Source organism: Phasianus colchicus, chromosome 8, assembly GCF_987193195.1.
Source record: "Phasianus colchicus chromosome 8, bPhaCol1.hap1.1, whole genome shotgun sequence".
NCBI classification, from domain to species: domain Eukaryota; kingdom Metazoa; phylum Chordata; class Aves; order Galliformes; family Phasianidae; genus Phasianus; species Phasianus colchicus.
In genome coordinates this window covers 33550316-33572181 of record NC_143443.1, presented here as the reverse complement: position 1 = coordinate 33572181, position 21866 = coordinate 33550316, and the positions used below count along the sequence as shown (strand labels likewise).

The window sequence follows — 21866 nt, the reverse complement described above, 5'->3', positions numbered from 1 at the left end:
TTAAGATTTCTGAAGGTCAGCCCACTTATTTTTGGTTTTCTAACTGCAATTGCCTTTCCCCACGCTACATTACAAATGATTTCACTGAAAATCTACAGAACTGCCCACAGATCCATTTGAGGCGTCTTATCTTATGCTTCTAGTAATGCCAGTGAAAATACATTAAAGAACAGTATTTATGGGCAAGGTTAATATTCAAGAAGAAAAAAAAAAGGAAAAGACAAAAAAATCAATTTTTATGGAATTCCGCAGACACAGCATTTAGCACGGTCTATAAAATCTAAACAGAACCATCACAGGATTTAGAATTATTTATTTTTAATGTAGCCAATGCTGTTGCACAATGCCTTCCATCCCAATTGGGTGGAAGCAGGATGGAGCTGCAGAGCAATACAGCAAACAAGACCTGATCTATCCATGCATTCCCCTCCATTTTAGGAACTGCTTCCATGCAGGAGCAACCTCTGAGGAAGGCCTCAGAGATGCAATGGACACCTTTCTCACACCAGGAAAAGCCTTCCCTCTTGTTTACTTTAGATTTCTCAATGCAAGATTGTCTTACTTGCTTCATCAGTTTGGAAACTGATTTAACCTTAAGATCGTTGGTTGGAGAGGATGCCAGTGGGATGGGACAATGCAGTCAGAAAAAAAAGAAATTACCAGATTTTTTTTTGCACTCAAAGTTCATTGATCCTACAGGACAAAATTCTACTTTTGACTAAGCATATCTAAGTCACAATGTTAGCCAAAGCCATCAGCAACAATTTTAGTTATCCAATACGAGCAACGTTAGAAACCATGTAAATAAACTTCAACCAAGCTGATGCAGGCTAGATAAAGAAGTTATGTTTTGCAAATAAAAGGATGAAAAAATTTAAGATAAAACCAGCATCCTATGGTAAGAATGATTATACTGCAGACATTCCAGTAACTGTAACAGCCTACCATACTATGGATATTGTCTGCGTGCAAGGAAATCACGCCGCAGCAAGAAAGCCCCATGGCTACAGTCATGGAAATAGTATGGGAAGATTCCCTATTAGCTTGTAAATGAAGACAGGCAATCCTGCTTGATGAATATACATCTAAAAGAAACAGCCATTTCTAAGCCAAGTTATTCTATTTTTGGTGCTTCTCATTTGACTGTTGTGATATAAAATATTTAACAGCTGGTTTATTGAGGGACTCAAAAAGCTTGAAAGAAAGATCAGAAAAATATGCAATCAAAATTTAATTGATAGAAACATGCAGATTAGATATCCTTGGGTTAAAAAGGAACCTACAAGAAGGGGTCTCTGGGGAAGCTTTTTGAATTTTTGAACTAATTTCTGCCTTTGGTTCATCACCACGTAAACCATCACACTGTGCTACAACACTGTCAGGACAGAACAGGCAGAGGATATAGGAGGAGGTTGTACAGGGAGGAAATTTGATGGGGACTCCTGTTTTGGTTCGGTGAAGGGCGATACAGTCCTTGCAGATAGAAAGTACAGCAAATCTCAATGTTTTAAAAAAGACAGGGCTCTCTTTGCATGTAGATGTTGTATTGAGAGACATAGTTGAGCATGGAAACATTGGTGGTAGGTGGATGGTTGAACTGGATGGCCTTAGTGGTCCTGTCCAACTTCAATGATTTCTACGATTCTGTGATTTGTATGGTCTGAAAATTAACATATGATTATAGACCATGTTCTCATGCCCTGTTCCCCAAGAGTAAGGAAATTGATTCAATAGACAGAGATAGCACTGCTAAAGCAGTCAGGCCCTTGATTACAGTTTTCTGATTCTAACTTTCTGCAGTATTATTTATACAAAAAAATCATAGGCCATTATGGTAAATAAGGAAAATACAATTTCAGAAGTGCTTGCATTTTAAGCTAGACCTTCATTATGTACACTGACAGACAAGAGGCACTCAAAAGATTAATATCTAGTAGCAGCAAATGGGATTTCACAGAAGTGAAATTGCTCTTCCCTGCCAACAGGAGTCTCCTGATATTACCTATTTTTTCACCTGTAATCTGGCTCCCAAATCGGACTGCACCTCTACAGGACAGATGCAAAGAAAGGCACTGGAGGAGCCTGGTTACTGCTCATATTCCTTGCAACTGTCAGCCAGAAGCTAGAGCATGATTCACCAAGGGAGTGAGAAAAAGCATTATTTCCATTACAGAATCACAAAAGCACAGAGAGCAGAAAGGATTTACTTGGGGTCCTGATCAGGAGCTGTGAGCACAGCTCTGCTGCCCACCGTGAGCCCCAGACACACTGGGACTGGTATTTTGTTGGGAGTTCTTTTGTTTTGCTTTCTTTTTCCCTAGGAATTTTCTACTGGGCAGTTTTCCCTTTGTCATACATCCTGCAGGCTGTCTCTCATGCAGGCAATCTTACTTCATCTCTAATTTCTTCAGTTTGCTCTATTTTGTAAAAACGCATGCCAAGTTTTTGAGCAGCAACAGAAAAATTCAGCAGCAATTCCTATTAGACAATGAAAAGCAAGAAGTTCAGATTTCAATATTTTGCTACAGGCAGTGCTGGAGGCTGTCTACAGGTATTTACAGAAGCCAACATATCTATATTTAATAAGGATACACTATCAAATAGCACAGAACTATGTAGCACTTTGCATTTAATTAAAGGTAGGAATCCAAGAAACAACAGCAGTTCAACGGGGACTTGATTTAAAGCAGGGAAAGATTCACGTGCAGCACCTGAAAAAGTCGACATGCAGCTCTGCGTCCAAGAATGATACAATCCTTCCACATAACATTATTAAATGTGAGTGTTATTTCTTACTAAACCCAGAGCAATGCAGAATACCCAGTGGGATTATGTCAGGCCATCTACTGCTAAACAACGTACAGTATCAAGGAGATCTTCAAAGCTCAGAGAACACATCAATAAAAGAATACGAAATCAATCAAAAATATGCAGCCTAAGAAAAAACAGCTGAGCATCTACATGGAAAAAGAACTTCAGTGAGTTTAGTTTTTCACATTACTGTTCGGAATGATGACCACAAAGTTCAACACGCTGCATCCCCAACTGGATGTTACAGATAAACAGTCCCTGCACATTTCCTACTGCAGGAAGGTACCTGAAGGCAGCAGAAATCCAACACCAGGAGGCTTATGGGACAATATCAGCTTGGTGAAGGACAAACTGGGTGTATTTTCTGAGTTGGAGCCAATCACTACATTCAGTAGCACAGGAGGAAACACTAAACTGCTGGTGGAGCACAAGCAAGCCTGTGCAGGGTCACAAAGCCTGAGCTGAGCAATCCTCTACAGACCTGCCCTGCTGCCAGGTTTGCAGGCACCCACGTCCTTCCAAGGCCAAAGGAGCCATGCTGTGTTTCTGGAGCAGAAAGCAGCGCAGAAAATAAGGCAGCATGCAGCAAACATCATTGCAAAAACAGCACTGCTCAGTTCTGGGCATAGGGGGTAATGGAAGGTGACTTCTGCTTTACTGGTCTTCATGACAATTCTCAGGGTAAAAACAAACAGTAAATGGGAGCAGCACTAACTCGTGAATAAAAGGGGTGAATTAAAACAGTGTAAAATTGAAATACATTTCCTGTACTCAAAGTACTTTTTAAAATAGAAGTATGACAACTTGAAGAAGCAATCAGTTGGAATAATCAAAACTTTAAAAGCTTCCCCCCCCCCCCCCAAGAAAGCCAAATGAGAGAACTGAAGCAAGTAAGCGGGCAGCCCACTGCAGACATCTTTCTGAAGTAATTAAACCAGCTTACAGCCACAAGAGTTGCTTTTGCAGGCACACAGTTTTTATATGTATTTTCCATTCAGTTTATTGCATTTATCTGAGAGTGGTAACTTACTGGGAACGCTTCTGTACTGAGTAACTCAGAAAGACTCAGGTATAAAACAAGTTTTGATAATTCTCCTTGCGATATCCAACACACTCAGTATCTTCAATAATAACAATGCATTTTTAAATGCTAGATTTCCACCACCAAAATGAATTTCCATTTATAATTGAATTTCATTCTCCTTCCAACACCATCTTGGCAGAAATCACGAGGGAAAAAACTAAATCCCCTCACAGCAAAGAAGTCATTTATCATTTTCTAACACGGTAACACTTAAACACTCGGAATAGGATTAGATGTATATTCAACTATGTAATTGCTTTAATACACACACAGCGTATGCACGCGGTTAACAACAGCAACTTAAGTCTGGAGGTCTTTTTAAATCACTTATCCACACCTAAATGAGAATTAATCTCTCTTTGAAAACGCAATTACAATTAAATCCAAAACGAGATTAAAATCGGTGATTTAAAACGTTCCAAGGCCGAGGCGGCTCCGCATGCAGGAGGCACGGCCCAGGCCTGTCCATACACACGCACACACCTCTGGCACAACTGCCTTCACAAACAGCTCGGTACGAGTGTGCACTGACACCTGTTCACACATGTGGCTGTTCTGTGCTTTTAAAAACCTCATTTCACCACCCAGGGTGAGGTGTTGCTGGAGGGACGGGCTCTGCCAGGCCCACAGCAGCGTCACATTGGGCCTGGCAGCACTAAGTAAAAGATATGTGGAATAAGTTTAGAAATGCTCTCTCTTGTCATCTTTGGTGACTATTCAGTCACTTAATTAAAATTCCCATTATAAACATACTTCACATGCGCATAATATTTCATTTTAAGGCTGTTACGTGGCTACACTGGTGTTAGCAGAAAAAAGCATGTTTGTTTTTTTTTTATAATGAACAATGCAAATCGGCACCACTCATTTCACTGAGCTCTGACAAACTGTGCTGTTCAGGCACTCAAGAGATGGCAGCCAGGCCAAAGACGGGCTGCAGGTTTCTGTTGTTAGACTTGTGTCCAAGTCCAGCCCCATTTTTCTTCTCATACACACTAACACAGCACTACTGAGAGCTGTGGGTCTGATTCTCACCTCTCTCTACTCACCTGCCTGGCTGCTCCAGATGAACAGCTGTGTCTGAGATCAATACTAACAAATTCGGCCCTTAAGCCCATGCAAGAAAATCTAGAAGTCAGCACTGATGCACTTCTACTAAGGCTAAGATGGTTCAGCTGTTCAACAAATTGGGAAAAACAACAACAAAAGCGTATGGATAAAAACACTGAGTTTGTAAACATTTAAGTGGAAAGTCTAAAGACTTCTGTAGCGTACAAAAGCTACCAAAATGGAGACAACAGAAAATGTCATTTAAAGTAAAGAGCAAGAGGTTCTAAATGGAAGAGTTTCTCTACTGAGACAGAAAATATATTGAAAGTCTGAGGATGCATTCAGCTCATGTGCATGTATACAGCTGTCAGGTCCCCAAGTCCATTCAAAGACAAAAATTAGCTTTAGTTTGGAACATTTTTCTCTGCACTGAATGTTAAAAAGTCACTTCGTATTACCATAGAAATCTCATGAGATGCATAAAGAGTTAGACACAAATCATACTCTTCTGCCTTTATATGCTCAGATCTGTGCAAAATACTGAGTAGCCTTTACTAGTTGGAGGAAGCACAAGTTTATTTCTTCTTCACATTTTTAGAAAATAACTCCACAGAAGTAAATTGCAAACAGGATTGACTAAATTGTCCCACTCAGCGTGCACGTGTCAAAAAAGGCTTATCTATTGAAAACTCTCCCTTCTCAAATCAGAAGCTTGCCAACTGCAGTCCTACTGAACACTGCATTACTTAAGAAAGCCTGTATCACGTTAGAGTTTGCATAACAATAATATTATAAAGTAGATTAGCTCATCTCTTTGTAAGGAACAGCCCTGAACACAGCCGGACGGTGGGGCTGTGGGAGGGGAGGAAAGCTGCACTGAGGCAAGATATTCACTCCTGTATCTGAGCTCCATTTTATTCTAATTATCCACAAATAGTTACAGGAAGCTAAGGTTAAGAAAACATTGATTTTTATGTTCCACTCAAAACACTACTCAATCTGGTATATCATCATAAGCAACTTCTTCATAATACAGGCAGTAGAACTCCTTCCTTTTTGTGGCTGAATATTTGAAACCATAGCAGAAAAGTAAACTGATCCTGATTTATGGCACAGCCTACAACATTCACACCCACTCTTCCAATTTGGCAAAAGCAAGTCTTGAAATCACCAAGAAACTTTGACTGGAATGGCTGAATACGACTCATTATATATTGAGGTGGTAAATTTAAGGAGATATATTTTGAATAGCTTTAAGAATGTCTTAGGAAAAGTAGAGTAAGACAAAATGTCTTTCAGGACTAAGGAAGTAAAACTGATTATGCCTATTTCTACAGGGAATAGACCATAGGGTATATGGACAATTTCTGCATGCAGAAAGCACCAACAATACCTAGAGTCATCAGCCAGAAGAAAAAAATTGATTTGTTTACAATTCAAACCAAGTGATAAATGTGCATAAATAAAAGGAAAATACTCACCACACTGTGGATTGTTAAAACTTTTTTTTTTTTTTTTTTTTTTTTTGCTCCCTACTAAATGAAAAAAATTAACAGGCAAAAGCTTTTTCCTTTTCCCAGTACCTGGCGGTTCTCTAGCCAGGAATCTTCACTGTGTTATCTTTGCTAGCAACACCCAGAATTTTAAAAATTTTCATTTCTTCTTAAACAAATTTTTAAGTTCAACTCTGTTTAATTAAAACACTATGAATGAGGACAACACAGGCTGGGACTGTCATCCTGTCCCTGATGGGGCAGCACTGCCACCCGCTCAGCATCCCGCTCAGTCCCCAGGACTTTCCCCAGGTGATCAATTGCTACAGAGCTATCTGTCACCTCCTAATTGGTGTGAAGTAACAGAAATACTCATCAAAACAAACCTCGCTAGCTAAGCCTCCCCTGTAAGAACTTAGCTCACAAATAAAGCTCCAGTAACGTTCATCAAGAATCAAAGATTCAACAGCATCTCACAGAGAAGGAACAATGACTTTGGTAAATGAATGCAGCCCCAAAACTCGAGGGAGACACAACAGAGTGTACAAGAGGAGCGGATGGAGGAACAGATCCTAAGGAGGGATCACAAGGGCAGAGGAGGGATTCAAACAACCTGAGGCAAGCAAACCACAAGGTTTGCAGTCTTAGAACCTGGAGACAGCTGTTGAAGCTAATAGGAAACAAGTCATGCAGATATGAGAAAGTAGCAGCAGTGGCAATGAGAGTGCAAAGAAAGGTAGATTGGGGAGATGCTGTAATATGGAGGTACAGCTTTTAAACCCACCTTAAAACATCATTTTGTATAACTTATATGATACAACTGAAACTATTCTGCTGATAGTGACGGGGCTGGAACTAGATGGTGTTTAAGGTCCCCTTCCAATCCAAACTAGATGTGAATACTAAAAGTTACAACATATTTTACAAAAAACACATTTTATAAAAATCACAGTAAGCACAAAATCTGTTTCTCTTTTCTCCGACATTTCAGAGACAGAAACACGAAGGACTTCCTGAGCAAGTGAGGAAGGGACTCAACCTCACCCCTGCTCCAGCTCTCAGCAGCACACAGCTGCTGGCACCCAGTAGCACTCTGCACAGTGCAAAACCTGCTGCTCCCTTCGTCACACGGGCTTACTGAAAAGGAGCTTTCTCAGATGTAAGGAGAACATTTCAACTGAGACCTTCAGATTTTAAGTGACCTTGTCTCTACCGAGTTGTATAAAGAGAAGAAACGCAGAGTAATTACCCTTAGGTTAACATTGACGTTCTCTCCTGTTGGAGTTCTCTGGAAGAAAATGAAAAATCCTGTAGTCGTTGGCTGCAGTCCAGCGGTACCTCCAGCATCTGCCCACCTTGCTGCTGAGCCTCACCAGCACTCTGCTTCAACAAAACCTGTGCTTCTTGTGCTGCAGCTCTGCAGGAGGATTCCCCTTATCAGTAATTAATTCCTCTCCCCGTTTCAGCTGTTTTTGCTGAAATGCAAACATTGAGCTCCTCAGGCACACAGAACCTCAGAGGCTCCAAACTGAAGCACTCCAGATGGCCATGGGAACACAGCACAGCTGAATCTCCAAGAGAACAATTCTGAAAGTACCAATCTCTGTGTGCTGTCCTGCAATCACCAGCTGAGCCCATGGCTGGGCTTCTCCTGTCCCACCAACCCAGCCCACATTACTGGGAGGCACAGGGCTCAGCACTGACTGACACCTCCCCAATTTAAAGCATGTGCTTATCACGCTCCTCAGCTGTTGCTAAGTATCAATATTTAAAGTGCTGAACTTGATTAAAAATTTAAGGAAATCAAAATGTGGTGCTACTTTCAGTCGTTTTTAATGTAGCGTGCCAGAGATCATTTTTCATAAAGGACAGAGCCAATTTTATTATGCTGTATTTGAGGAGCCACACCACTGGGACCAACACAGGGACCTCGCTTTGCCTCTGTTGCCAACCATACACTTATTTAGCATCATTAGTGAGCTTCCCATGTTTATAATCAGATAATGATACAATTGCAGAATGGTTTGGGTTGGAATGGGCCTCAGGGATCATCAAACTCCAACCCCCCTGCTGCAGGCAGGGCCACCAACCTCCATATCTAATACTAGACCAGGCTGCCCAAAGCCCCATCCAACCTGGCCTTGAACACCTCAAAGTTCTTAAATTCTTTTAAGTCCTCAAATGTGACATGCTCCTATTAGATACTACATTTATAAAGTGAAGTTTCCAGAAGTTTTTGGACTGAAAATGTTTTTTGCTTTTGAAACAGTGTGTGCTCCTATGGCAGCTTGCATGCCTAGTTATCACAAGAGCACTTAAACTACTGTTTTTAAGAAACATATACCAGATAAAGAAAGAAATGTTTAAACACCTCCTGAATAGCTCTCTGTTCTTTACCTACTTGCTCTGCGCTATAAGGGCCACACAAAGACCCTGCAGAAGTTATGCGTTCCCAGAGCACCAGGTGGGCTACAACATTCTCTTTTCTTCCATTTGAGTCATTGCTCTTTCTTAATTTCATGGTGGCCATCATAATTAACAGCATTAGACCTGAGCTTTCTCTTCCTTTTTTCAACGTGCTCCTCATTAAACGAGGGCAGAGAAGCTTTTAACTGCATGTACGTACTTCAAGGCGTGGGGTGCCTGTGATACCACAACCTGCTTCTTCCTATCTGCTTCCAAACACTGGCATTACTCCTCTGCCATGCGTCAAAATTACTGAGACTTTGGTGCCCACATATGGATTTCAGAGGCAGTATTAAAGAGTTCATTTCTGTACAATGCAGCCAAAACACTCAGTTTAGTTTTAGACTCGTGAAACCAACAGAAATGGAGCACCCAATTTACTTCAGACTGTTTGCACTGCTCACTTTTACTTCCCTCGCATAATTTTGTATGATTTTCATTTCCCATCCGTTTTATTTCAGCTTGTTTTCTCTGTTAAGCACCATGCATTAACACCGAGGTTTTATCTGGGCTTCTAATGCTGAAGGAATATGTAAAAGCACGCAAAAGCGTGTATTTTTATGCTTTATTGAAATATTGAACTATTCCAAATTTGAATCGAGAAAACCTTACTGAGGGCTTGAGATTTTACAGTACCTTATAACATTTAATGGGTCTCCAGCTTGACAGAAAAGTTACATCAAATCCGCCTTCTAATGAAATCAATGTTGTATAAATAATATATTGCTCCACCAAAGAGCAAATATGAAGCAGATGAAAGTATTCCCATTATTTGTTACATTCGCCTTCCTTTTGTCAGTAACTTGAATTCTAAGATGGAATTCAAGCTCATTCCAGATTTCATTAGGTGCTTAAATCTGAAGCCATTTGTTTGAAAGCAATCAAAAGTATGATAGGATTTTTTTTCATATTTTTTCTTTTTAAACAGGGCAGTATTTCTCCCTATGCCATAAAGCAGTTGGAGATAGATCCCCGCGATGTGAAAAGATAATAAAATAAACAAGACAAAACAAAATATTAGCAAACTTGGCATGAAACTCCTTTAGAAAATGTCACCCACACTGACGGTTTCTCAAGACATCTTAATAAGAATATAATTTCACATTTGTTCTTACTGAGCAAATCAAAGATGGTGATTCATTATTCAGATGGGCACAGAGGATTTCTGAAATGCAAAAGGAAGGCCTATAAAAGCACAAATCATCAGTAATGACGACGAGCTAAACTGCCTTTCAAATATGAACAAAATGTAGCCATTTAGGGCATCATACATCATGGTCTCCCAGACCCTCATTTATTTCCCAACCATACAGGCTGCATGATAACTCAATCAGTGCAGAATTCTGCATCTATATTAGGCAGTGGTTCAACAACTCGTGCATACCACAGGAGACTATCTGATAATGTCAGGAGTTTGGAAGTGGGTCCTCTGTGTTGTCAGGGTCATGGTGGAGGCATGACTTTGGAAACAACCTTTGGAAACAACCAGTAACTGCCACTGTTGGACCTCTTCTGCTGTAAAAGTAGAATTCTGCATCTGCATTCTCATGCACTAATAGAAGCAGAGCTAATGAATGCAAATGATGCACAGCAGATTGTATCATGTACCCTTTCTTGTAATCTCAGCACAAGAGCATAAGATTAACGGTAGTGAAAGAACAAAGTTCAAAACTTCCTTCATGGCATTTTCTGCCAAGCTTTACTTAGGGAATTCTGTTTAGTTGGGTGTATGTTTGAGCAGGTCCAGTGGAAGGTGTCCCTGTCTATAGCAGGGGGTTGGAACTGGATGATCCTTGAGCTCCCTCGCAGCCCAAACCATTCTGTGATTCTATGATTTCCAATTAACAGTTTACTTCCATTTCCCCAAGCAACTACACACTGGACAGGAACTTTCCTGAACTACAAACACAGTGAAAAAAAAATCCTTCTATCCCAACAAATTGAGGTCCTCTTTCTTCATGTGAAGGATAAGCTAACATCCATGGCAGTTTGGATTCCTAACGAGACAGCGTGCAACATGAACTTGAAATCTGAGCTACAGATGCTAAGATCTGTTGTGCTTTTCTCCCAGTGATTTGTGCAAAAGGAAATTAAGAGGGCTCAAGCACAACACCCATAAACACCAGTTCACTTCATCAGCTATTTAATATTTCAGCTGCACACAGGTATTATGGGTACTATAATCTTAAATCCCCTTTATCTTCAAAATGTTCCTCTAAGTTAACAGATGTGCAATTACTTGTGCTTCATAGATAAAGAACAGACATAAGCACTGTCTCAGACTGAACTGTCCGAGCTCATGGAAGAAAAGTTATTCCAGAGTAAGACACCCAATTAAATATCTCAAATTCTGCCAAACCAGAAGGCTCTGAGAGACCTTATTTCTTTGTTGTCACAGCCATATCCTTCCTCAGTGCAAAGAGCACCTCTCAGGATGGGATTGCATGAGGACCTGCTTGAAATTCCAGCCAAGTGTGCGTTCTCCTCAGCTGGAGGAGAGCAGCATATTTAATGTTCCTCCATTTTTCTTCCCCTGGCAGGTTCAAGTAAATAAATAAATAACGGGTTCAGAGCAGAACACATCACAGCTCTCATACACAGGCATGGAAGTAAAAACCTCCTTCACACAAATGAAGCCTCGGTGATATGAACACACGAGATTTTGCAACGATGGAATGATAGCGTTGGTCCCAAACGACTTGCAGTGAAAAGGCAAAACATTGTTTGTGCCTATTTGTCTCAAATCAAACAAAACTCACCCACCTTTCAACTAAAAAGAAGGTTGAAAGGTCCTGTGATAAATTAACTAATCCCAAGTGATGATGTGCTCTTGGTAAGCTGGCTGACGTGTTTTGGAACAGCACAGCAATTAGCACCCTCTAATGAAAGTTACTTAATTTACAAGAGGCAGGCAGAAACTTTTATATTTTCCAAAAAAAAAAATCCAATAAATCCAAACCAACAAAACCAAACCAGCTGAAACCCACACCCCCAGGAATTGCCAACTATCCCACTGGAGGAATTGCCAACTATCCCTCCATCATGGGCAGCACTGCAGCTCCACAGGGATAGAACCCAGAGCACGTGGCTGATTCCCTCAGCCACAGCCAGCACTAAAATGTCCCGTGTGAAACGGGATGACTGGGAGGAGAAATGCAGGAGAAGCAGGTCCTGCAGGAAAGGAGCATGCTGTGGCAGTCTCATTCTGTGCCAGCAGCTGCTCTCCTGTCACACTTGTGCATTTGGCACTGGATTATTTTTGTCTTTTCCCCTTCTGATAGGACACTGAACTTCTTCCGGGATCTGGAGCTCAGCCTATGATGCACATTTATTCTAGGGGAGGTCTGAAGACAGGCTTTAAAAATGACTTTGGTGTGGATGATCACCCTTTTCATGCTGGCAGCAGCTGAAACACCTGGCAGAAAACTGGGGCTGGCCCCACTCACTTCTTCCTGAGCTGGGTTCCAGCTCGTTTTCTCAAGGACTGACAAGAACTACATGGCCTGTTCCAGAAAATCACACCTTAGCACTGCACTGCAGGTCCTGCATGTTCTAGCAGAGCATAATCATACAAAGCACGTGCTCAAAGTGCTCACCATGAGCAGCCCTCCCGCTTCTGTGCAGCTGGAGTGAGTGCATGGAGCTTCTGTTCCAACTGCTGGCAGCTGAAATCTTTAAAGGCCCTGCAATGAACAGGGACACTCACAGCTCAATGAAGTGCTCAGATCTCCATCCAGCCTGACCTCGGGTGTCTGCAGGGAGGACCCTTTCCTGTAGTTGTTCTCCATCTGAGCAGAGGTACCACCAAATTCATGCCCTACTGCTCCTAGACACAGCCTGGTCCAATGCAGGGCTTCCACCAGCACAGCCACACGTCAGAGCCCTGGGAAGCACTCACTCCTTCCTGCCAAGTGCCCGAAGAAAAAGGTAATATGTGAAGATTGGACACTCCATTAAAACAAAATGAATCTGTACTTTAAAGAATAGTAATAAATCGTCTTTTTTCTCTTTGTGCCTTTACGGTTTGAAGTCAGAACTCCCTCTGCCTCTTCAAGAATAATTTTGACACCTTTCATTATAGCACAGTTGCACTCAGCAGCTTTTAAAGGCTGAAAAATTGGCAAATGGCATGATGAAGCATCTCCATTTTGCCAGCATATTTACTTCTATGCACACCTACAGTGATGTGAAGCATGATAATCAGGGAATCACGTCATTTTTCACAAAGCATGATTAATTGGAACCCGCGTACAACGTAGCAATGCTTCACACCAATAGTGCAAGCAGTATATACACACAGAGCAAACAGGAATATGAACTGCAGCTGGAAAGACCCTCCTGATTCTCACAAAATCTACCAGGAAGAAAAAAAGTCATTCAGTTGCCTACCTTTACAAATGAGACATATGTGTAACGCTGTGCAAGAACAACCAGCCCTGGCACAACAGCCTCTAAATGTGATCGTGGAGAAGATAATAATGCTCTTTTAACTGCTGCCTCTGTCAGAGGGCTTTCCCCTTCCAGCCGCTAAGGTTACACAGCCACAGCATTTTCAGCCAGCAGCCCCAGACTGTGGGATGCAGGCTGCGCTGCTCACGTGCCCAGCTGGTGAAAAAGTGACAGTGTCTGCTGGAGATGATCAATTTCTTCTGCCCAAACAGCATACGTATTTAGAAGGTCTTCACCACACCACTTAATTTTACCCAAGCTTATATACTGGCTACAGTCAAAGCCAATTGTATTTCAGCATAAACAAACCTGCAGAGTCTTGGAATAAAGCATATCAGTGCTGATGAAAATAAAAACCAAAAAGCATGGTGTTGGTTGCTCTTTTGAGCAAGCTGGCATTGAAGTCCTTCCCACCTATCTCTTTGGGATAAGGTCTCTTTTGAGAAACCCAGAGAGATCCCAAACTGCAATCCTTGCCGTGCTATGAGCTCCGAGCCCTGTTGTGGCTGCAGAGCTGTAAACTTGCAGAGCTGAGGCACAGAGAAATGAGGGCCAGGGAGCACCGGGGCAGGTAGAGGATAAGGAGAGCAGTGGAACTGCCCTCTGCTGACTGCCTGGTGTGTTAGACCTCCCTCTGCTCCGGCCCTGAGCAGCTAAATCCTGATTTAACAGGCAAGGATTTCTGCGAATCCACCTCCACACTGATGTTTACGTGACAAATGGGGCCGTAAGGATTCCCGCACCCACTGCTGGGTTCTGTCCCTGTGCAGAGATAGCAGAGCTGGCACAAACACGGCGCTACAGCAGCAGCGTGTTCTCGCTGGTGCAATGGTCTGCTCCAGTTAATTAACTCTAAAAAGATGTCCAGGACTTGAGCCAGTGCTTCTGCTGCATCGCACTGCGCGGCTGCACTGCCTCATCGGGCTCTGAGGTTCACGCCGTGCTATAAGGAGAGAAAAGCAGCACCTGGGGAACAGCAGTGCTACGGAGGTGCTCCAGAAGGGAAAGGGCTGAGTGCTGCTGCCCAGGCTGGGGGGACTGCTGTGGCATCTGCTGACGGGCAGGCCTGCCTTCGTGCACCTGACCCCTTTCCTTTTAACATGGTTTTCTCGTGTCTCTGCTAAGGCCTCTGCAAAGCAATAGTGTGGTTTGAGGAGGAGATGGGAGTGAAGTTGTAAGAACCCTGTCGCGATTACCTTCAGCCCGTACCCCTTTTATCCGCCGTATGAAAGCACTCAGAAGCCCCCGCGCATCCTCCCAGCCCCGAGGCCCCACGGGCACAGCGGCAGCCCCGCGTCTCCCCGACGCTCCCGGCCGAGGAGCGCAACCACAACGGGGGACCCGGCCAACCGCGGCGGCAGCGCACGCTGCTCCAACCCCATCCGTCACCGCCGAATCCGACCCAATTACGGATTTCCGAGCGCACCCCCGTCCCCACCGCCCCCCGCTCCGCTCCCTCCTCCCCGCCTCCCTCCCTCCTCCCCCGCCTCCCTCCCTCCTCCCCCGCTCCCTCCCCGTTCCGAGGTGGCTCCCCGCCGCCGGCCCGGCCCCCGGCTCCTCCCTCCCTCCCTCCGGCCGCCCAGCCCCGCGCAGCCCGGCCGGGCGCACCGCGGTCCCGCTCAACAAGTTCCCCCTCCGCCGCCGCCGCGGGCACCTGCCGGAGCGGCCCCCCGAGCCCCGTCTCCGCAACGCAGCGCCGGGCTCCGATGAGGGCAGCGGGCGAGAGCGCGGCGGCGGCGGCTGCCTCTAGCGAGCGCTCCGGCGGCCGCAGCTGAGCGGTGCCGAGAGCCGCTCGGGGCGGGCGGAGCGCGGCCAGCCGGGGGCAGCCTGCGGCCCCAAGCCGCGCTGCTTCTCGCCGCCAGCCCGCCCCGGCGCCCGGAGGGAGATGCGGCGCCCAGCGAGCGCCCAGACCCGCGCCCGGCTGTGAGGAGCACGAGGTAAGGTACCGGCCGCGGAACGGCGCCCGGCGTGGGCTGCCCCGAGCCCGGGGAGCGCTGCGGGAGCCGCGCGTCCCCGTTTCTATGGGGGAAACTTCCGAGGCTGAGCGCGGAGCCCCGCCGTTACGCAATCCGGAGCCGCCTGGCAGCTGCTGCGCGCTCTAACTTTCACGGCGGAGAAGGGAAGATGCGCACCGTGCGTGCCCGCACCGCCGCTTTCCGCCGGGAAGCAGCAGGGAGAGCCGGCGGCACGGCGCTGTGCGGGCGCGGAGCGCGGAGCCCAGCCTAGGAAGGGTCGCGAGGAGCTGCCGCCGCTCCTTCGCTCGGCGCCGAGAGATCCCCGCGCAGCGCCCAACTTGCGGTGTGGCACTTCGGGGCAACCGGCCCCCAAACCGCCTCGCCTCAAGGCCACCAACGCCGTTCTGCGGGCGAGCGGTGCTGGGAGGCAGCTCCTCGCCCAGGAACGTGCCCTTAACGCTCCGAGCCCCTGTCACCAGCACCGCTCGATGGGAGACGGGGTGGAAACGCAGCAGACGGGACGCCGAGCATCGAGGTCAGGAGCTCCGAGCAGCGAGGGGTGCGGGCTGCACCGGGCGGTGGGGAGGCGGCGGGGGGACGCGGAGCAGCGGGGAACGCAGAGAGCGCAGCCTGAAGCTCGCACTGCCGTCCCCCAGGGCCTCGCCCCGGGCCCCAGTGCTGCCGTGGGATGTGGAGGTGGTGGAGCGCTGGGTTTGACCTTGGGGGGCTCAGCTGCTGCGGGGAGGGTTCCGCTCCTGAGGTCTGTGGTCGGGAAGTTTGCACGGAGCTGATTTTCCCACCCTTGAGCAGCGTTATTTTTTTTCTATGAAACATTGGAAAGTAGTGAGGAAAGACAAAACGGGTCATGCCTAATAGAGAGAGGAGATTCATCCCTCTGCTTAAGTGTACGGTGGCGATTACTGCCCGTAGTCACAGTGCTGACAGCAGTGCTGTATGTATCAAGGTTAAAATCTCGCTGCTGGATGAAGAACTCCTCGCTGAAATCACATGGCTGTCACCATCCGAGCCATGCGCTGCATTTAATGCAACACTGCAAACAAACACCTCTAGTAGAAACAACTGGTGTGGAGGAGAAGGAACATATACCCCAGGAGAGGCCGAGGGGTGTCCTACCAGCCTGCCCCTGCCTTCCTCTCACTACAGCAATTCTGTTCCCCAACTCCAAAAAGCAGGTGCAAGTTAAAAGCTGCATTTTGTTCTGGCATTACCAGTGCGCACAAGCAGCTCGGATGGAGATCAGTCAGAGCTCAGACATCACTACTTTGTCACCCGCAGCCCTATTCCATACACTGGTGGCACAGTCCTTGGCTTCAGTGGAAATACACGATGTACATTGCTAATCTGAGTGCTCCTAATGAGCAGCTGTAAAATAAAATTACCGCCCTCGAGTTTAAGGTGCTGTTGCACTGCATTTAAAGCATACTGCTGCCCAGAATGAGCTCACTGAAGAAGGCTGACACTAAATAAGCTTTTTTTTTTTTTTTTTTTTTTTTCCCCTGTTGGTAAGGACATCACAATGCCCTTGATGGGAGATGTGTTCTTTAGGGCTCCGTAATTATTAATGCCGTATATATTTTAAGAGGATGCTCCAAATGTTTGTAATATAGGGTGAAAGCAGTGCCTTTCCCCAGCCTGACCGCACACAGACAGAACCAAAAGGCAGCAGGGAGCAGCACCGTGGCTCAGTTACTTGCCAAGGGACAGCACTGCACCCTTCCCACTGATGAAGCACACAAACAAGTAGCTCCTAAGATCACCGCTGCGTTTCTTTCCCTTCCCATTTAACTATTTCAATGTCAGAAGTCTTTTTTTGTACGACAGATGCAGAGCATTCGTAATAAATTTGGAGGCAGATGAGCAGCTAAGTTGATGCAGATGAACGTGTACAGAGAGTCGAGCTGAGAGCCCCAGAGCCTGCACAGGCAGCAACCCAGCGTGTGAGCTGGCTCCTGGTGTGCACTACCAGGGACTGAACACTACTGGTCAGCACAACACTTCTGCTGCCAGAGACCCACAGACGACACAGGGAGACGTTAATGTTTTGTTTATCCTGTGCTGGAGAATTTCAGAGCAACCAAACTCTGTGCTGTGGCCGATGGGGGAGTGAGAGCTGGGGAAACCTATCAGCTTGCCAAAAGCTAAGCTGTGCTAAGTGTAAGGATACCTCTGCAAAGCAACAGAGCTGCGTATCGCACGGCGGCTCCTTGCACAGCCACAGTCAACTTGGCAGGGAGAACTTAGGATGTACAGTCAGAGAATTCACCGTGCTTGGGGAAATGACACACAAAGAAAGCTTGCTTCAATCAGATATTGAAAAAGGTGTTGTTTCTTGCCTCGTGACAGCCACTATTTGAAGCACTGCTGAAAATCTATGCAGGATTAAAAAACACATTAGCAACCAATCTGTACCTGTTTTACAGCACAGTACTAACTTACATCTTGCCTATCTTTTTAGATTCAGTAGGCTTGAAGAAAATGAGACAGCAAACATTATAAGTAAAAAAAAACCTCAGTGTGGTGAATGCCACATTCAGCCTTTTGAGAAGTAGTGTTTGCTTTTATTCTGCTCAGAACAATGTAACCTATGGACGTACACAGGTGCGACTCCCTGGGTACCAACAGTCAGTCCTAAACGATTATTGACTTCACAGAAGATGATCAGAGCATTCTCTTATTTTAGTGGCACATCACCGCTTTGAAGTCATTTGACTCCAAGGCTACAACTTTCAGGCAGAAAATAGGTTCTCTGCTGGATGATCCCGTCATACCTCAGAGTAGTTCCACTTGCTTGCAGATTTGCAATGCCCTCTGCCTTAAGTCACCTGCTTTCAAGTTACGCACAGGAACAGCAGTCCCATAAAGATATATGTTGTAACAGTAACAACGCAGTGTTGCATCAGCTGCTTTTGATGTCCTCCTCTTTACCTACTTTTTTTTTTCTATCAGTGGCAAAAGGGAATGGGCTGATTTTAGTCCAGCAATAATTATTGCAGCCAAATCCATGATTTAAATACAGAAACATAGAAGGGAATACGGGCCATTTTCACTGCCTGAACATCACGGGATGAATGTAAAAGGAGGCTCTGGAGGCTTCCAAGTCCTGCAGCACTTGGATGCAGATCTGAACTTCTTAAATTCTCATTACAAGAGGAGATTCGGGGAGGTGCTGAGGTTCCACCACATGCCCAGCTCCCAGATCTGGGCAGTTTGTTGGCAATGGCCTCAAACTCAGCCCACGCTGCGTTGAACATCTCTGTAATGCCACCTCGATCTGCATCTCTGATGCTGCAGCCACCAAAACTGAGCTGGAGCAGCCCATCTGCAACCAGTTATATGCTGTCAGGGATTTAACTGTATGGCTTAGAGTGGACAAGCTGTATATGAAATGAGACTTTGGTATTCACTGTCAATACAGGAGTCCTGAATAAAGCTACCCCTGCAGAGCCACTCCAGCTTGGTTCCTAAAATCCTCTCCTAACAAACTCCAGTTTCACTGAACGAGTTCGAAAAAACTGCAGTCAGATGGTGGACCCAAGAACACAAATGCACATGACTTCTGCAACCAATTTACCAAAGACCTGAGGTCTTTTTCCTTTGTGTGCATTTACTTCCATTTGCCCTGGTGCAGAGATTCCTTGCTATTGGTACTGAAACACTACAGACCGAATCCCAGCTTGAACTCATGTTCACGCTATCCATGGGGAAGAGAAGCAAGCAGCTACTGTTATTTTTGCCCATCCGTGATTGCTGTGGCACATTTGTTATAAAACTAAACAGTTTTACCAACAAAAGCAAAGGCAGGTGAGCCTGTATGGTGTGGAGAGAGGAAGAGTCAGCAGTTAACAAGAAGCAGAGCACAGAGCTGCCATCAAAGCGCAGCAGTGAGGAGCGCCCACACCTGAGCTGCTCTTTAAGGAGTCCATGAGGTCAGAGCTCCCAACCCAACCAAGCCCCTCATGTTTGAACCATGGCATGACTTAAAAAATATTAAAAAAAGAGCCTCTATCCTGCTTAATATAAAACTACCATTGCAGGTTTATAGCTTCAGGACTGCGTTGTGAAGTTAGAATGTGGAAAGTGGTTTGGGGCTTGTTAGCTTCTGCTCTCCTTGGGAAAAGAAGGAAGAAGAGAGAATTCAATCAAATCAATAGCATTTGTGATTTATATGTAAATAAGAAACATTTACAGCAAGCCCAGTCTCCTTCAAATCATTAGTAATTGGTTGTTCGTGCCCATTTTGTTGTTACATTCATTATTCTTTTCTGCAAATACAGTCAGATATGAGGAGGGAGCTGCAAGTAAAGACATTTGAGTTGTGGATCACTTTAATACATTTTTGTGTATCGAGGCCATCAGGAAATAAAATACTGCAGTATCTCTGAGAGCTGACAAAGGAACAGACAAAACATCCCGATGCTGAAGAGCATAATTCAGCAAGAAATTATGCTTGAACTGCCTTTTAACACCAAGAACACTGATCCCTTCTATAAGCTGGGCCTAAGTTGCTCCATTCAAGGTGAATCTGTGTCTTTTAGCAGTCCTAGCCGCGCGAGCTGGTGAGAAAAATGTGTTATATTCCTGCATTCACACTTTGTGTGAGTATAAAAACACACAAAGCCCTGATAAAAATGATGCAAATTATCTGACTAGTAGGCAATTCTGGTGCCTAGAGCGTTATTCAGGCAATTCCGATTAATAATAGGGGACTTCACAGCCGCAATCCCACATTCCAGATAAGCAGAGTATATAACTCAAACTGACAAAGGGGCCATATAAATATCCCTAAAAGGATCTTTAATTATTATTTTAATGCACTTCCTAATCATCCGTACCACAAATAACCCATCCTACAACACCAGAATGTTTTGAAAGCTCTTCCTCCACGTTGTCTCACAGGTTCATGAAGCCTGGAGGCAATTTACATCTCCACACCATCCACGCATGCTCACATTGCTTTTCCCTTCATTCTCCATCCAGTTCTCCCCATATTGAACCAAAATCAGTTTTTTCTTGTGATCTGGAACACCTGTGCTGCCCACAGGCTCCACTCGTTCCGCATTACTCACATAGGATGAGAATTTGAGACTCTGGGGTTTGAGATTTGGGGCTTTTGCAATTCACGTTTGAATTTAACACAGCTTCACCTCAGGTCAGAATCGAGCTCTTCCCTCAAGTTATTTCAGAAACATTGTAGAACCAGCCTTCATGAAAGAAAATTTACACAGTACAGCAATTAAGTATCACTCTTCAGGTAGCCAGTGTTCATTTTCGCACCATCCTTTCCTGCTGCAGAAGTCAGACTGATTTGTGTCCCTCTCTCCTTTCCCACCGTCAGCACACTCAGCTCTAACTGCACGCTAACAATTTACAGCTACAGCAAAGCCAGAACCAGAACCTGCTTGAAACTAAAAGCTGTTCACAAGTGTCCTGCTCAGGAAGGTGAAAATTACATGGCATGTATTTCCCAGTGACAGCACTGGAGTGCAAGTACAAATCTCCTAGACTGATGTTATTCATCAATTAATACCCTGCTAAAGATGTCAGGTTTTAGCCCTAAATTACCCGACCACATCCTCCAGCCCCGCTTCACACCCTCCTTACACTTATCTGCATGTAACCATAATCCAACCAGAAAGAGCTGGCAGTGCTCTGATGCCTTGCAACTGCTGACCTCTGTCTGTCATCTCCCATTCGTAGCAGGCTGGAGCACAGCCCACACAACTGATTTGCCCTGCAGTGAGGTTCCCATCGCGTGGCACCCAACCCTCATCCTGCAGAAGGGAGGACGTAAGGCTCAAAATGGAGCTGGAATCTGCTTCTCTCTTTCCATCTTTATCTGCCCAACAACATTTGAAAAGCTAGGATGAGAAAGAAGACAAACTGTATTTGGTGTCGATGCTTGCAGCCAAGGCGTTCCCAGTGCCCTGAGCCCAGATGGCTCTCTCTGGAGGTCTGACCATTTGGCAAACCCGTGGGCTGAGGCTGAGGAAGAGAACTGCTTTTTCCTGTCATCATTTGATGCATTTTATCTTTTTGTTGTTTTTTTTCCCTCTGAACACCCACAAAAACTACCGATGTTTACTGAGAACAATTAAAGGTTTGCATTAAACAATAATGCAGATAAGGAACTGTCCTTAAGTTCCTATTTTAACAGCTTGCTGCTTAAATTATTGAACAGAAACTGCCATAGAAATGAAAAAGCCTTGCAGTGAGAGCACACTGGCTTTTGGACTCCTGGAAGACAGTACAGTATAAGCAGAACTATTTGCAATTCTCCTAGCAACACATCCTCAGCAACATCCTTGTACTACGAATATCAGCTGTAATGCTGAAAGAGTTGCACAGATTTACATGGGAAAATAATGCTAATAAACCTTTCCCCAGATTTTTATAGTAGCAATAGCTGCATAATACATAAAGAAAAATAAGCATAATTCTTGTAGTAGCGCTGTTATTCTTTCCAGTACAGTAAATTCTAGCAAATGTTTGATATTGTAACAACTCTACGAATGCTGTGAATTGACAAGGAATATCTTT

At 45.0% G+C, this 21866-nt stretch overlaps 2 protein-coding genes across 5 annotated transcripts in view; one reads left to right on the top strand and one right to left on the bottom strand.

Moving 5' to 3' along the window:
- DOCK1 (dedicator of cytokinesis 1) overlaps positions 1-21866 on the bottom strand; it is a 272132-nt gene that overhangs the window by 127174 nt on the left and 123092 nt on the right. The gene's annotated exons all lie outside the window — the stretch shown is intronic.
- INSYN2A (inhibitory synaptic factor 2A) overlaps positions 14926-21866 on the top strand; it is a 41875-nt gene continuing 34934 nt past the window's right edge. The window contains exon 1 of one of the 2 annotated variants that reach the window (XM_090145653.1): positions 14926-15290. The gene's annotated coding sequence lies outside the window, so the exon portion shown is untranslated. The other variant, XM_090145654.1, reaches the window with a different exon arrangement.